At 38.2% G+C, this 15,914-nt stretch overlaps 1 long non-coding RNA gene across 1 annotated transcript; it reads right to left on the reverse strand.

Annotated features, from left to right (window-relative positions):
• Positions 1 to 759: 759 nt before the first annotated feature.
• Positions 760 to 1,751, reverse strand: LOC107834083 (uncharacterized). Its single transcript, XR_001659866.1, has 2 exons — positions 1,583 to 1,751; positions 760 to 1,261 (listed from the first exon to the last, which is right to left on the reverse strand). It is a non-coding gene; the product is annotated as an uncharacterized LOC107834083 (long non-coding RNA).
• Between the last annotated feature and the right edge of the window lie 14,163 nt (positions 1,752 to 15,914).

Genomic DNA, 15,914 nt, shown 5'->3' on the forward strand with positions numbered 1-15,914 from the left:
ACTGCCTTGTTGTCGAAATGTGTTGAACAAATAAGCTTGACTTGACGACTGTTAGACACTCTGGCAACTACCTGTAACAATACTACCTCCATTCAGTGCTTTTCTTTGAATTGTGTCTATAAGTACAGTGAAGTAAATCCATATTCAGCTATCTTTCTTTTTAACACACAGCAGTACTTTCTTTGCCTCCACTGACATTTCACATTCTTTCACTGTGTGCTGTTGTAGCAAATCCTCCGCGTTCCTAATGACTGTGAAAATGCCGGCTTTTGTCCCTGTTTTAACCACCCTGTTATTGAAAGTGCATATATGGCAGGAAACCGTAAAATTTTTCTGTCCATTAAAACAACTCCAATTCAAATAAGTCTATGCTTCTAGAGAAAAATGAGTCCTCCTGATGTTTATTCAGTCCATGTGAGCGTAGACTAATGTGCATTATGTGTTTAATGACGGCTGGTAAAACTTTGATGAAAGCTGCGCAGCAGTCAATGACCCCGCCTTCATTTGCTTTTAGCTCTGCTTTTTTCCCTATCTCTGCTGGCGCAAGATGACATTTTTGACTACTGACACAGCTTTCAATAAATTAACATCTAAATAACAAGATGTTCAGAGAGAATGCCCTGCATTCTTAATTACCTTTTTTTTTTTTTTAAAAAAAAGCTTCCCCCCCCAAACACATCAGAGAGCACTGTGATTTTTCTTTACTGCTTCACACAAATGGTGCAAGAGGGATGGAATAATATTTACTTCTATGAAAAATACCAGAACAGTTTTTATTTGAATAACTTCCACTCACAACCGATTCATCCTGTGGAGGCGTAAGCAATTTGCAGAACTTCAGTCTTAGTGGGAGCTTTGGATAGGCTCTAAGAGAAGCCAGACCCAGGTCTTTTAAGACCTATTTTTATGAGACATTAAGTTCAGAGACTGAAATGCTTAAAGAGAGGCCAAGACAAAGTTTGCCAAAGTAAAAACATCCTTCTTGTGTCAAAATCTTCATGTATAATAAGTAAAATAATCAATTTGTTATAGATTTTTCAACCTCAACATGGATTCTAGCATTTCTTTACATGGCTCTGACTTATCCTTCTTTGTTCATGGCACTGAAAAGGAGTGTAATGATGCATGTAAAGAAAAGAGTGTTTGCTATGCAGCTTTGGAAAAGACAACAAAAAGTCAATAACTGCCAGAAGCAAACACTTCTCTGTGTTTCTCCAAGGTGTTGTCGTGGAAGCCAGGTTTGGACCGAAACTCAGCAATTCTGCAAACATACAAAACGAAACAGACAAAAATATGTTTTGATGGGGGCTTTGATGGAACCATGAATTCTGTTCTGACAGGATGTCTGATCATCACATGTTTGACAGTGTAAGAAGTTTGGTTCATGTTATCATAGCGTAGAACTTAAAATGCCCAAATCGATCAATCAATCTATCTATATTGGTGAGCAGTGAGGTTACCACTCTGTCACACGACAACAGTCAAACAGTAAAGCTAAAGCGATAACTTAAAAAAACATCTGAATCATGATTCATTCATTCATCAGCTGGTTATACAAATACCAACTGCTACTGCTGCTAACCGATTTGATTTCTCCCTCCTGTACTGTTCGGTCCCTTTAGTCCAAGGTTCCTTGTTAGATTATTGAAAGCTGTTGCGTGTATATCCAGCGTTACAGAATTCTCCCTTTTTGCTCTGGCCACGAATGATTTCTACCCATTCTCTGATTTCTGGACGCAGGGCCATGCAGGGACCTTTGGAGGGACAGGGGCTCAAAGTTAAAAAAAAGGCACATTTAACTGTCATGATTGCAGCCCTGCAGCCCTACCCTGAGTGTGCTGATTACTCATTACCCTAACCTGCACTGTGCTGCTCCCTATTTAGACAGCTGCTCGTCACCAGCTCAGTGCGAGATCGTCTGTTGCTCCTGTCACAGCTTTCAAGCCTTGTCTCATGTCTCAAAGTTTTTTGGTTTTCTGATCCTGCCTGTTTTTTGACCACAGATTTTGTCTTGTCCCTTGGCTGCTGGAGGATTTCTGACCTACTGCTGATGAACCCTGCCTGACTCTGACCTTGTCTCAAGTTTATCTGATTTCTGGATCTTCATTGCCTGTGGCCCTCCTGTGAATGAACCTGGATTGTCCCCTGACTCAGCCTCTGGATTGGTGGAATTTGTCCCTGTCGTCTGTTTGTCCCCTGAGCCCTCTAGTCCTCCCTTTGCCCATCCACCTTACCCCTCCCTGGCTGGATCCCCGACCCCAGTGGACCTCCCCCTTCCTGACCCACTAGCCTGACTACTCCCTGCTTAGCCCCTTACCTTTATTTTTGTAATAAAGACATTTTGTGAACCAACTCTGGTCTTGGCTGCGTTATGGGTTCTGGCTGATTTTGCTTGTACGTTACATTAACAAGATCTTAAAACACTGTACAATACTGTACAGCAATTAAATTCCATATTAATCAAGAATTTAATTGGATCCTACTATATCATTGCAATCATGCGGGGACAATGCAAAGCAAATGTAGTATATTTTCCCCAACAGGTATAATGTTGCTGTTTCTGCGGCTGACAGTCCCGGAGGGCTGAGTTGATCTGAGACTGTAGCTGTTAAACAGATCATCGGAGAGAAGGTGAAGTTATGAAATAAGCAAATTTGCTGCCATTTTACTAATTAAGCCCTAATAATATCTATTTAACCTCGAACAACTTGGCTGCAGACTGCTTTATAGACCAAAAAAAGCTCAAAAGGGTTAACATGGCTATAATATGGTGTAATCTTTGTGTTTGAGTTGGGTTTGTTCACAAATACATCACAGCAAATAATCAATCAGTGACTGATTTTAAACTCGGCCAATAAACCTGGTCTCCTTCTCACAGACTTCACCTTATCTATATTTAAACATTGTTAATGATGCTGAGGTTATTAGTAGGAAGGGTTTCGGGGGTCAGGGGCAGTACACGAAAAGTACAATTTTCGTGTATCTGTACTTTACTTAAGTAGATTTAATAATGGGTACTTTCTACTTCACTACATTTCTACAAAACTGTCGCGTTACTCGTTACATCCAAGTCGCGTTGTTCTTTTTGTCCGTTAAAATGTGAAGTTCAGGGACTTAAGGTGGCGCCGTAAAATCCAAGCAATAACGTGACTTATGTGTCTGTTGTCACCCATCGCCTCCCCCTTTACTCGCACGCGGAGCTCCAGACATGCGCAGTGGTTTCCTCTGAGTGGGAGAACATGTCTGTCTAATCGTCAGTAATATAATAGCGTTGCATAAATCATAAGATATGGCGACATGTAAAATAAGCAGCGCTTCACTTTCACAGACAGTGGGGATTTAGTCCAACTTTTAGCGTCACTTGGAAGGAAAGCTTAAAGAAAGGTAAGATCTGTGGACGTGATGCTAGCAAAGCTAGCTGTACTGAGACACACATGTTGCATCTGCGATGAAAAAAAGTTGTAACTCATGCGTTGAATTACTATGTGGAGGTGTTGACTGAGGTGTCGCAAATATGGGACAACGCTGTGACCAAAGTGTAATATAGTGATATGACATTCAGGAACGATCCGATTCTTCCGGACTGATCTTTACCAAGTCCTATAGGACTTCCATGTCCTCCCCTGCCAGTTGGATTTCTTTCAAAATAAAAGCCACTAGTGGCAAAAAAAAGAAGTTCATGCTATGTTAGGACAGGAGACGAGATGTTTCCATCACTGAAATTATGATGCATAGAATCAAATATCTAAGTCTAAACTATGTTACAGAGTAAAGCCACTCACCTCCAGCCCAGATCCCGTCAGCAGTGGCTTTAAAGAAGGCATTTAAGAATACTTATATTTCCTTTTTTCTGTGGAAAATATCCTTTTTATTTTATATTTAAACAAAATAAAAAGTATTACTTAAAAAATGGTAAGATTTTTCATTACATACGGCTAAAGAGAGAAACCCACTGACCAGTGCAGAGGCCCTAAAAGCTCTTCAGATCAAACTCTCCTTTCATCTTTACTAACAGTAATAATGGACAACTGAAACACATGGAAAACCCACCAGCTACACTTTGAAGTTATGCTAAATTTTCCATGCATTTCTGTTATTAAAGAATTGATGCTGCTGTCTAAATACACTGTCAAGACATATAAAGCAACATGCCTAACTCTGTAGTTTCATGTTGTGGTGTCAAACAAGCCCACAGTAATATGCTGAAATATGAATGCTCAGGTCCTAAAGATGTGTGCTTTCCACTTGATACCTAATTGCATCTATGGAGTCTTACTTTAAAGCAAGAAAGAGTTGTCTTGCTGTTTTAGGAGAGCTGGCTAAATAAAGGCCACTCATCAGGGTAGCTGACAACACACGAGTAAAGAACTTTGACAGAAAGGTACACATGCTATTGAAGTTGTTCACTCTGTGACATTCCCATGAATTTGCTTTTGAAGTTTTTTTTATAATTTATTTATTTATTGTTTATGTGGCATGCAAAACATGTTTCCAGTAATTTTAATATGTTTGTAAGTTCTGCCAAAGAACATTATTTCAATAAATTTTATAGTTTTATTACCATTACTGTTATGTTTACCACCTTGAAACATTACGTTGGCGTTTTTCATACCGATTTCACTGACATATTGACTTTAGTTGTAAAACATTTTCCAGGTCAACAGTTAATGCTGAAGTTATGGAGGCTGAACTTGTTAGAAATTGTCCAGAAAATGAATGAGAAAAGACAAATCCAGCTAACTGTTCACTGTTTGTGCTTCTGCAGTGTTCCACTACATTTCAGAGAAGATTTGACATTTCATTCCCAACCATGTCTTTAATTGTACGCAGTAGAATTTTTAGTTTTTGCTACTTCTCAGTACATAAAGAAGACATTAACTTTTACAAATCCTGTACCTCGTAAATATAATGCGTCATTAGCGCAAAAGTCAAAAGTTTTTAGTTTGGAGGCTTTAGAAGCTGAATAATAGAAATGCATCCCAAAGTTTCTAATTAACTTTTTAGTTAATGATGACAGCCTTTGCATTTATTACACCTGCAGCGATCCAATGTAGTAGTTGAATATACAAAAGAAGGTGTATTAGGGCAAAAAAAGTCAAACCACATGAGTTTCTATCACATTGCTTACTGTGCTCATATTCTTTCCTTGTAGAACCAGAGCTAAAATCACAGAGGGGTGTGCTAATACTTTGTGGTATTTAATGGAGATTTTATTTTTTTTTACCACAGTGTCATTGGGGGGTACAGAGAGATTTTTGTGCAGGGCATTAATCTCTGCTAAAGATAATCCAAATTATGCAAAGTAATTAGTAAACTTAACCTACTTACTACCTATGAATGGTCAGGTTGTGGTCCTAGAGATTCCCAGTTTCCCAGACATCTCAGTTTCCAGCAACCCTCTCCATTAATCCAGGGACACACCAATGTAACAAGACTATGACATGCTCTAGTTACAAAGACTAGAGCATGGGAAGAGCAAGGAAAGTTTCAAAGGTTTTTAATTTGTTTTTAAATTAAAAAATTACAAGTTTTTAAAAATGGTCATAAATTAATACATCAGTTTATTTCTTTGCTTAAATTTTTTCCTTTCATTTGCTGTATTGTCGGTCTCCTTTCATGTGTAAGTGTTCTGGGCAACTCGCTATCAGTGGGAGATGAAAACTCACATTTTCCGCTGAATCAGACTTTACTTGTTTGAGCAGCACCAAGAGTTTGGAGAAGCTTTCACATGGTGGCGACAATGGCAGGAGTTTGCCTCACAATTGGTGGGTTGCTGGTTCAATTTCCAACTGGCTCTATTGTTGTGTCAACACACTTCACCCACCTTCCCTGCTGGAGGTCGGAGTTCCCTATGGCCGTGGCAAACTCAATTCTGTCCTCAACCACAGTCAGTGTGTGAATGACACAAACTCCGATCTGATCAGAGCAGACTCACCTGTCATCTAACCATTTTACTATCCAGCTGCAATCTAAAATCCTGTCTGACCCAAACAACAAAATACATACTGGAGGCAGAAACCTCTTATATAAAGCAGTTCTGTTATAAATGCTCAAACATGAACGGCTTGTGGTTGTTCATAAATCAATCCAGTTACATTTTGCACAGGCTTGCAATGGACTCAGCACGGTTAATAAAGGGCATTACACATAAGGCCAGAGCACATGTGTAAAGTTTGTCCTGTATTGCTTTTAAAGCATTGTGAATAAATAAGTTAAATAATAATTAGAATAAATAAATTTTTTCCAGTCACACACTTCCAGTTATTTCCCCATGCTAGAGCCTAGATCTAAACAGTTGTCATCCACACTGGACTATCAGGCAGGAATGCCATAACTTTGTAATGATATCTTTGGATATTACTGATAAATTTGCTGAAATTTTATTGTAGTGAGCTTGATGCACTTTATTTGTGTTCATATGTTGGGGGTAAATTGTGTTTTTTTGTCATTTTAATATTCACCAGATGTTCTTTGGACAGTTAAACAAGCTACAACTGTGCCAGGGTCTTCAGTTGTGATTTAACTCAGTGTCACCAACATCCTTGTTGAAAACACTGCAAGGCCTCATCTGTTTTGACAGTTTTCAAGCATAATTCCCACTGATAAGGTACCGTTGGCTCAAGTCTGTTTAGTCGTTCTGACTTGATTAACTTTTGAGCATGTTTGACACCATTTACTGGCAAAAAATAAATAAATAAAATGCTATAAATGGCTTAGTATGGTCCAAATGTTAGGTCTTTGCTACCTCACTTCCCTAAACCTTCTGTCTACATTCAGAATAGAAAATGTTTTGTAAAAGTGTCTATGTCCACCACAATTATTTGTTGGGCATTATGAGCTTTACCACATCTGCAAAGGAAATATGGACTAAACAGTCCAACCTTCATGACCAAACCAGTAACTCTGAAGGTTAAAATATGGTCCACAGTTTGACAGTAGGTACTAAAACTGCTTTGCTTCTGCCTCTAATCTGAAATTCAAGTACCAGCATGAGCTTTCCTTCACAGGAAGGCAGACAACCTAGAGCAGTGATTCTTAACCTTTTTTGAGGTACTGAACCCACTAGTTTCATATGCGCAGTCACTGAACCCTTCTGTAGTGATAAATAAAATCTGATTTTTTTCCCCCAAATTCAAGACATAGGACCCAACTAGAGCCTCTAAGTCATGTCATCTGATCATTAAGTCTTCTTAAAAGGTAGAGTCTCTGAGAATAGTTCTTCAAAATATAGTCAGTGTTTTCAGCTAAGTTGAGCTGACTGTCCAGGAACGACCCAAGGTATTTAAAATTTGCCACAGTTTCAACAAATTGGCCATCGAGAGAAACTGGAACCACTTTAAGGCCTTGTTTAGATCGTTTAATTAGCTCTACATTCTTAAGAGAATGAAAAATTAATAATAAATAATAAAGACTTTGCGGTATTCTGATTTAGTAATGTAATTATATTAGTTGTGTTACCACCCCCACGCCACTAGAGGCAGTAGCAACCCCGAAAAGATGCGACTAAGGAGCAGATTTAGAAGTACACAGAACACTGAAGTAATTAAATACACAAGTTCAAATCCATGCTGAGAGTGGAACTCCTTCAATCAGTGCTCCTCCGCAGCACAGGTTAAGAACCACTGACTTAGAGTATTCAGTGGTTTTAACACCATCAGTCTCTTCCACATGTCATCATGGCCCAACTCTGGACAATGGTCAATTACAATTCAGACAGCAACATTAATAAAGTAGATATATTTGAATGCAGCTCATCCAGTAATCTACATAATGCTGTTTGCACGTATTCTTTGTGACAAAATACCTATTTGCACGTGGCAAAATTTGACAGAAAATCTAATTTATTTCACAACCTGATTTTACATTGTAGAGGAAAATGATCAACACAGTGAAGACATGATGTCAGATCACACAGGCATTCGAGATGCAAAAACAAAGTAAACCTTTTTCCACTTGCAGATTGAACAAGGCATGTAGTGCACTCCTTCATGATGTGAGGAACCACAACAAGATGACACTGATGATGACTTAATTTCACAAGGTGATGCCATTTGTAGAAAAAGACTCATTTAATCTCAACTACACTTCTCATCAGGATGAAGTGGGAATAGGAAGAGTCAGTTTGACTTTACCACACTCTCTTGTCGAGAAATTAGGGATTAAAATTTAAATGTAAATGATTAAAAAGAAGTTTAAAGGCAAAAAAGTAAACATTTGTTGTGATGAGATTAAAAAGTAAACATTTGTTGTGATGAGATTATGTAAGGTAAGGTAAGGTAATTTTATTTATATAGCACATTTTCAGCAATAAGGCAATTCAAAGTGCTTTACATAAATTAAAAGGAAATACAAACAAAATAACAAACCAAAGGAAAGAAAAAGAAGAAAAAAAGCAAAATGACTAATCTAAATCATTTTCTGGTGTAAAGTGAGTAGCTACAGTTTCTAAAATGCAGTAATATAAAAGTAATAAAATAGTGACTGTTCCTGTTAAGTATTTCTGGATTCCAAGTTCGTAGTTATTCAAATTCTGATTCCATTTCTGGGCTGTATAATGTTGATCTAAGTAGTGCATACTCCACAATTTCTAATATTACTAATAAACTAACATAATCCTTTTCTAGGTTAAATAGGGAGTACTCCACAGTTTCTAACAAAAAAAACAAAAAAAGAGGTAAGGACACATTAGGGCAAATGGCAACATTCAGACAAAACAAAGGGCAAAAACAAAGACATGAGTGAAGACGGTGACGTCACAAGGCCATGAAACCACGTTGCTCAGCCTCCTGGCAAAGTCCTTGAGCGTTCCCGACCTCTGTGTTGTTATCGAGGAATGTCCTTGGGAACGCTCAGCTTCACAGCTGCATGGATAACAGGAGGGGGTGAGGTGGGAAGGAGCATTGTGTTTACATATCTTCAAGGAGATTGGAAATATGCAGCCCTTCCAAGGCAACATGGGGAAAGCCAATTCAGAAACAGAATGTCTTTGTTTGGGAAGATTATAAATTTCAATCTTCCCTAAGTCTCTCCAATACATCTCAGTTCCCAGTTATCCAAATTAGTTTGGTCGTTCCACCGAGCCGAAACTAGAAACTTCTTCTAGATCGATTCCATTCCATTAGTGAGTTTTAAGCCGTTTTCACACTGCAAGGAACGGAACGGAATGGCACGCTTCGGTCTGGTTCCACCCATACTGCAGCCCTGTTGTGTTTGCATATAACTGAGGGCGCCATCGAAGCTATACCTGACGCCATTAGTTTTTAAACTAAACAAGGCGGAAAACTTTCTCATTCCTCGTTGACCGATCTAGCTCATTCTGTACTCGTTCATCAACGAGTAAGCGGAGGAAAAAAATTATCTCATCATGGGACCAGCAGGTAACAGCAGAATATTGAGAGGAATTCATCGCAAATTAAAAATAATAATAATAAAAATATTAAAAAGAGCACTCTTTACAAAATACAGTAAGAACAGTTTAGTGAGAGCCAGCTAGACCCGATCAACGGCTGACTGCAAAACAACCAACGGCTGACTCTAAACCAATCAGCTGCTGAATTCCAAGCAGCCCCATTTGGCCGCATCTGTTTTTCCTTTTTTTAATTCAGGATTAGGACTATAGAGTAAGTTTTTTTTTTTGTTTTGTTTTTTTCCTTCTTCTTTTTAAAAAAGAAACATGCACAAACTATCATGAGTCCAGATCTTCCTCCTCAGATGGAGCCAAGTCGGTGACATTTCATCCTTTCCTAAATGCTGTAGAAGTTGATCGGCAGCCATGCGGATAGTAGATGTAGTCTCTGCAAACTTTTTTTTTGCAGAGAAACCACAAGAGCTGTGGTTCCGATTGGAGCTGGTCTGTTCCGTTCCTTGCAGTGCGAAAACAGCTTTAGAGTCCTCAGCTGGGCTGCAAGTCTCAGCAAGACTCGCATCCAACTTGCATCTCTGTCCACACCAACAGTCTGAGTGTTCGCTAGTTCGGCCAAGTCCGTCACACATTTGTCGATATGCCAGGTATCTGCAAGCTCCAAACAGCAGAAATTCTGTTATCATGAATAAATCCAGGGCGAATCCCGCCAGGTGTGTCCCCGCAGGACAAGAGGGCTCTCCTGTGCCCAGTCTTCTCGTCGAAAAATTGATCAATACTGAGAGATCGGTTGACCAGATCCATAATTTGTAGATTCAGAGGATGTGCAAAGAAAGGCTCCAAAAATATAGAAAAAGACAGGACAAAAACAGAGCAAGCAGGGCAGGCATGGGCATGGAGGGAGCAGAGGAAAAAAGCATCCGCCTTCGCCGAGAGCAAGGCGGATGTATCCTTACTTAGTTTGCAGTGTTTTATTCACAAGAATATGACTCAACCTGAATCTATTATGTTTAATTGGATAAATCTGTCAATAATATGTTCATATTGAAAGTGTTACCTTTACGTGAAGATTACTTCCGTTGTGGTACAGCATTACTTTACCTTTACCAGTTCCGCACAGAAGCTTTGGTGACTGCAACACAGTCTGAGGGATGAATTCAGCATATTGCTTTCTCAAAAATGACTAAACATCCAAGACTGAAAAATGATTTACACCGACAACTACAAATTGAAATCTCATTGGATGATTAAAAGGTTTTAGTGTATTTATGTATTTTTAGTTTAAGGCAGAAAATATTTAGAAAACCCACTCAAGTAGAAAAACTGTCCATGAACACAGACAAAAATTTATGACTGACTTTGTGTTTACAAATGTGAAATTATATGAAATTAAATTGAATTTTTCTGTATTGTCAAATTACATTACAAAAGGCAATTCATTTGATCATTTTGATTTATTTGAAGGACTTACTATCAGTCTGCTTACTATTGCTAATCCCTTTCTGTTCCGTCTGTTGAGAGAGGGAAAATATTACTGAGACATGGTTAAACTGTTATAGCTTTGTTTATTTCTATCTATAAGAGCTGCTACTAACCATAACAATCAAAAGCGAAAAGCATCACTGCTGCCAGACTGATAAAGAATCTTTGAATATGTTTTTTATGCTTTTGTATTACATTCCATTCTGTTTGTACTTCCATCTAAATCGAAAGATAATTTCTCATTAATTTTTCCAAAGCTACTAAAGCAGTTAGGGTCTAAAGTTACAAATAAGCTTAAGTTTTTGTTTTGCTTTAGAAATAAGAGACATTGTGTTAATGATCTGTGATAAGACTAACAGGCAAAACCTTCCTCTGAAATAATAAGGGAAGTTGTGCAATCAGTGTGAGGCAATGGGGATCATAAAGTCAGCCACTGAGAAGAAAATATTGAATGGTAAGTCTGTTGGTAAGAACTGGAAATAATATAGAATGTATTATTAAGTTAAATCTCTGAACTGGAACAATGGTTTGTCAGCCTTGTTCTGCCTCTGTCTGCTCCTCACCACCCACTTTTTTATTTACATTGTCCTTTTTAATCTCCGATACAGGGGTGAGCAAAATGGATGTAGGGTTAGTGTAAACTGCAAAAAAATGCAGATATAGCTGCTTACATGAACTCAACTACAATCTTCAGTGTTATTTTCTGGAGGGACCTGTAAGGAGTGACATTTACTGTATCGTTTATCATCTATCGTTAGGCCTGTCGCGATAAACAATAAATCAATTAATCGCACGATAAATTAAAACTATCGACCTCATTTTAATTATCGGCTTTATTGTCTCTTCCTGCCTTTTTCTCTTTCTGTTGATGACACTGAATAAAAAAGGCTCAACTCCGATGCTCTCCACTGACCCTCCCTTCCTCATTTCCTCAGTGTAATGCCCAGCGCACACTACACCATCTTAGAACTGTCGGCTGATTGTTGGCCCATTTTCAAAACCTGAGAGACCACAAACCAGCCGACAGAAACCCTATGTATAACAGTTCGATCTGGTTCAGCCGTTTGGTGTCCAACAATGGACACAAAATAATGGCTACAAGTCCAGTTAACTAATTTCAAAACCAGGCATTAATCTATGTTTCACTACAATCTACCTGCATTGCATGTGGCTAATGTCAGTCCTGACTGAATGAAAATTATTATATTTATGTCACGTTAACGAAGAACAGCTGAAAAGTTACCGGGTTTATCAACTGCGGTAGCAATTTCGCTCCAACTCCTCTCCTGGTCATTCATTCATTCATTCATTCATTCATTCATTTATTTATTTCACGAAATGTTGAATAAACATTAATGTTGTTTCCACAAATCATCTCCAATGTCCATTGGACTTCGGGTTGCGCCACGTCAGCTGTTTGGGATTCCCCTCTGTGTTTTCCCCTCAGAAAGCTCAAGGGGAATCCGCGCTTCCTGACTGGCTACCTGTCACATGCAACAGGCTGCGTTCAGCTCCCAGTGGGGGAAAACCCCTGATTTAGTTCAGAGCGGCCACGACGATCTACTGTTACACACCATCCACTAATCGCAAGCGACAATTTTAGATCGGCCAACATTCTAAGATTATCGGAAAATGGGGGCAAAAAATGGTGTAGTGTGAACTATTGCATTAGGTAGTCGGATGTGCCCGTCTTCTCTATCTACATCTAATGATTACTGAAGGGCAATACAGACTTCATAATCAGCACTCTTTTGGTTGAATGTAGTATGTATTTCCACTTTGGTTTTATGTTGTTTAGTTTTTATTCAAGTACATTTTTTGTTAATGGAAACTGAAAATCCATTTTATTTTTGTTTTTGGTTGTTTTGTTTATTTTGTTTATCAGTTAAGTGTTTCATGTTCTTTTGAAAATAAAGTGCATCTATCTTTGGCAGGAAATCGCATGCATTATTATGTCATTTCCATTAAATCTGTGTAAAAAGATCTTTAACCAATATTATCATTTATCGCAATGATTTTTGAGACAACTAATCGCTCAGCAAAATTTGTTATTATGACAGGCCTATCTATCGTGATAAATTTCTAGTGTGATAAGAATTTAGATTTTTCATTGTCATAATAAATTCCAATTAATGATGCCTAAAGCCCCCAAAGCTGTCCGTACTGTCTGGATTGTTGATTTTACCCAACATGTAGGCTCTATTGCTCCTGTGGCAGGGTAATTCTACTACTACTACTACTTGACATGCTAATGGTGGTCATTTGTAAAGCAACCAATCAAAAAGCCCCACTCATTTCCCTTTGCACTGACTGGCTGTACCCTGGAGAGAGGAGACAAAGAACGACGTAGTCATAGCTTCAGCAGTAGCGCTAAGAGGGCTTCCACTGTGCACATTATGTTTGGTGTTTGAACTGATAAAATAGGCAGTTATAAGCATTTATAGAAAATCTCATAAGGGAGCCAGATTTATTTGTTGGCTTTTACATGTATGTCTTAATTGAGGAAGATGGGTCTGTATGCCTTTCCATAGAAAGGAGCCATCTTCCTCAATCATGTTCATGTCATAACATGAACATGATTCTCGCAGGTGGAGACGGTTTACTTCAGGGAAAGAAAAACCATGCCGATTGTTATGGGCAACCACAGTGCTGTTTCTTTACAAAATTATGGCCCTTAAGTTCAGACCATGATAAATTCAAGGTTCAGGAGAGTACAGGCCTAGATTTTCTGTCTTTGTTCAATAAATCAATAAATGCAATCTTTATTGGCTAAAAACTACAAATAGGCATGTTTGTAAATTCCTAACTCGAATCTTCCAATTTATCAGAACTGAGGAAAGTTTGATTTCAAGAAGACTGACTCAAAACTGAATGCTTCAACAACACAAGTTTAAGTCGGAGCAAACGTATGTGACTGGGTTATTGCAGTTTTGTATTGTTATATTTTTCTCTGTATCAAACATGTTGGTGCTTCAGGAATTTATACATGAAAAACGTTACACTAAAAGAAGTTGAGAAATGACTTTATAAGTCACTAAAACCTGTTAACTAAACTGTTAAGAGACACTAAAGTATGATTTCTCTGTGTGTTGATTTTTTGACCAGTAATAATCTTTGTCTGAGACTCACTTCATTTTCTTACAGATGCTGTCACAAAATAAATACCTTAAAATAAACTCAAACACTCTTATATTCCGAACTGTACCATGTTCTTTCTTTCTTTATTTTTTTACTGGACTCAGTCACGATGACTGTGTAATGACAAATAGGGGTGATCATGTCAGAGACTTAACAACTTACGAGTCTTTCATCTCCTCTGCCCATTTTGCCCAGGTTTCCTGTGGTTTCCATTATATACTGTTATTACTTCCTGTAAAAAAGATGGGCTGCTTTATGGGCTGCTTTGAAATTAAGCTTTGATTCACCTGCTATGGCAAGTGTGTTGCCATAGCAACCTTGCCATGAGTCTGTAGAACCACAGATCAACAACAATATTTCACAGACGTGTTCCAAAAGGGTAAAAAAGTTGCAGGTTTCAAGAATGAATTAATAAATTTATTGTCATTACAACACCATCCAAAATACTGCTTCTCTTATCTAACAAGTGATGATATATTAATTTACATTCTTTTTACTTTGCGGTACAAAATGTTGTTCTGTTACCTAGCAACATTATAAACAGCCTCCTTTGTTTTTTAACTAATTTTGAAGAAAATATTTGCTTGAAAGTACATCTGTTAACTTATTTTAGATTAAATATTATAATTTAATTTATATTACTGTGATTTATCAACACTAACCTGATCCAAAATACCAGTTACCTACCAAACTGTAGATTTACTTGTGTTTGATAGTTTTTACAATTTTAATGGGTTTAGAGCACAGTAGGATTTTTAAATGCCTTGTCTTGTCGGGTAGATGCTCCTTCAAATATTTGGGACGTACTGGCTCATTTGCACAGACTAATTAATTTAGAAAAACAAAGTGAAGAACAACAAACAACTGGTGTGCATATTGAGCAAGGACCAGCTGGGTGACAACGGATGGTCTTATCCTCAGGCTACCTTTGCAGTCTTTTTGAACTCCATCTCCCTGTCCCATGCATCGACACATTCTTGGGTATATCCAGACGGACTGTAAATCGACGAATGGAAGAGTCTGGTCTTTCAGTGAGGGCATCATACACCACCATGTCAGATGATGACTTAGACCAATGTGTAAGACACATTAAATCCAGGCAGCCTCACTCTGGGTACCGAATGGTAAAGGCCCTTCTGCAAGTCAGGGCACTGAAGGTGCAGTGGATTCAGAGTCCACGCATCATGTAAACACCATTGGAATGGCATCACGTATGGTCCAGCTAGGATGCATAGCTCGACGGACGTACTCAGTTCCTGGCCCTTAGTTTTTGATGCACATTGATACCAACCACAAATTAATATGGTAAATAATTTATATTTTTCACTGAGGGGCTTCTAACTTTGAAGTATGCTTCTTAAATAGATTCAACACATGTAGCATTTTCTTTCTTTCATAGCATGTCGTATACCTTTTGGAAATAAAAGCACAGCTCTTTTCAGTATTATATACAGTGGTGTATAAAGTATGTCCACAACAGCCAATGTCCTGCATGTTCTGCAGACCTTGCTTCAAATTAAATTGAAAGCTTTCCTTATTCCAAAGAGAAATTAAATGTTGTAACTCATTAATTTAGGTTAATCAAAGAGTTATTACAGATGGTGATGGCTATTGGCAGGAAAGATTTCTTGTGTTCTGTGTAAAAGTCAATCTAAAGAAGCATTTAACTGAAAATATTCTAATTTCTCAAGATAGTCTCATGAAGACGTTATCAGGGTCAGGGTTGTCCAGCATTTTATTTTTATGAAGAATCCTTCTTTGCATAAGTATCTCCAGAGGTTTCACATTTGTCCCCAGAACAGAACCAGACTTCTTTTGAAGACTTCTTATGTCCCTGGTTCTGATGCTGCTGCCCCAACAGGTGACGTTCTTAACAGACTGATAGAAGATCAGCAGCATCTTCCTGCAAACCTTGAAGGAACTTAGCTTCCTC

This window comes from Poecilia formosa, unplaced genomic scaffold (assembly GCF_000485575.1).
Source record: "Poecilia formosa unplaced genomic scaffold, Poecilia_formosa-5.1.2 Scaffold516, whole genome shotgun sequence".
NCBI classification, from domain to species: domain Eukaryota; kingdom Metazoa; phylum Chordata; class Actinopteri; order Cyprinodontiformes; family Poeciliidae; genus Poecilia; species Poecilia formosa.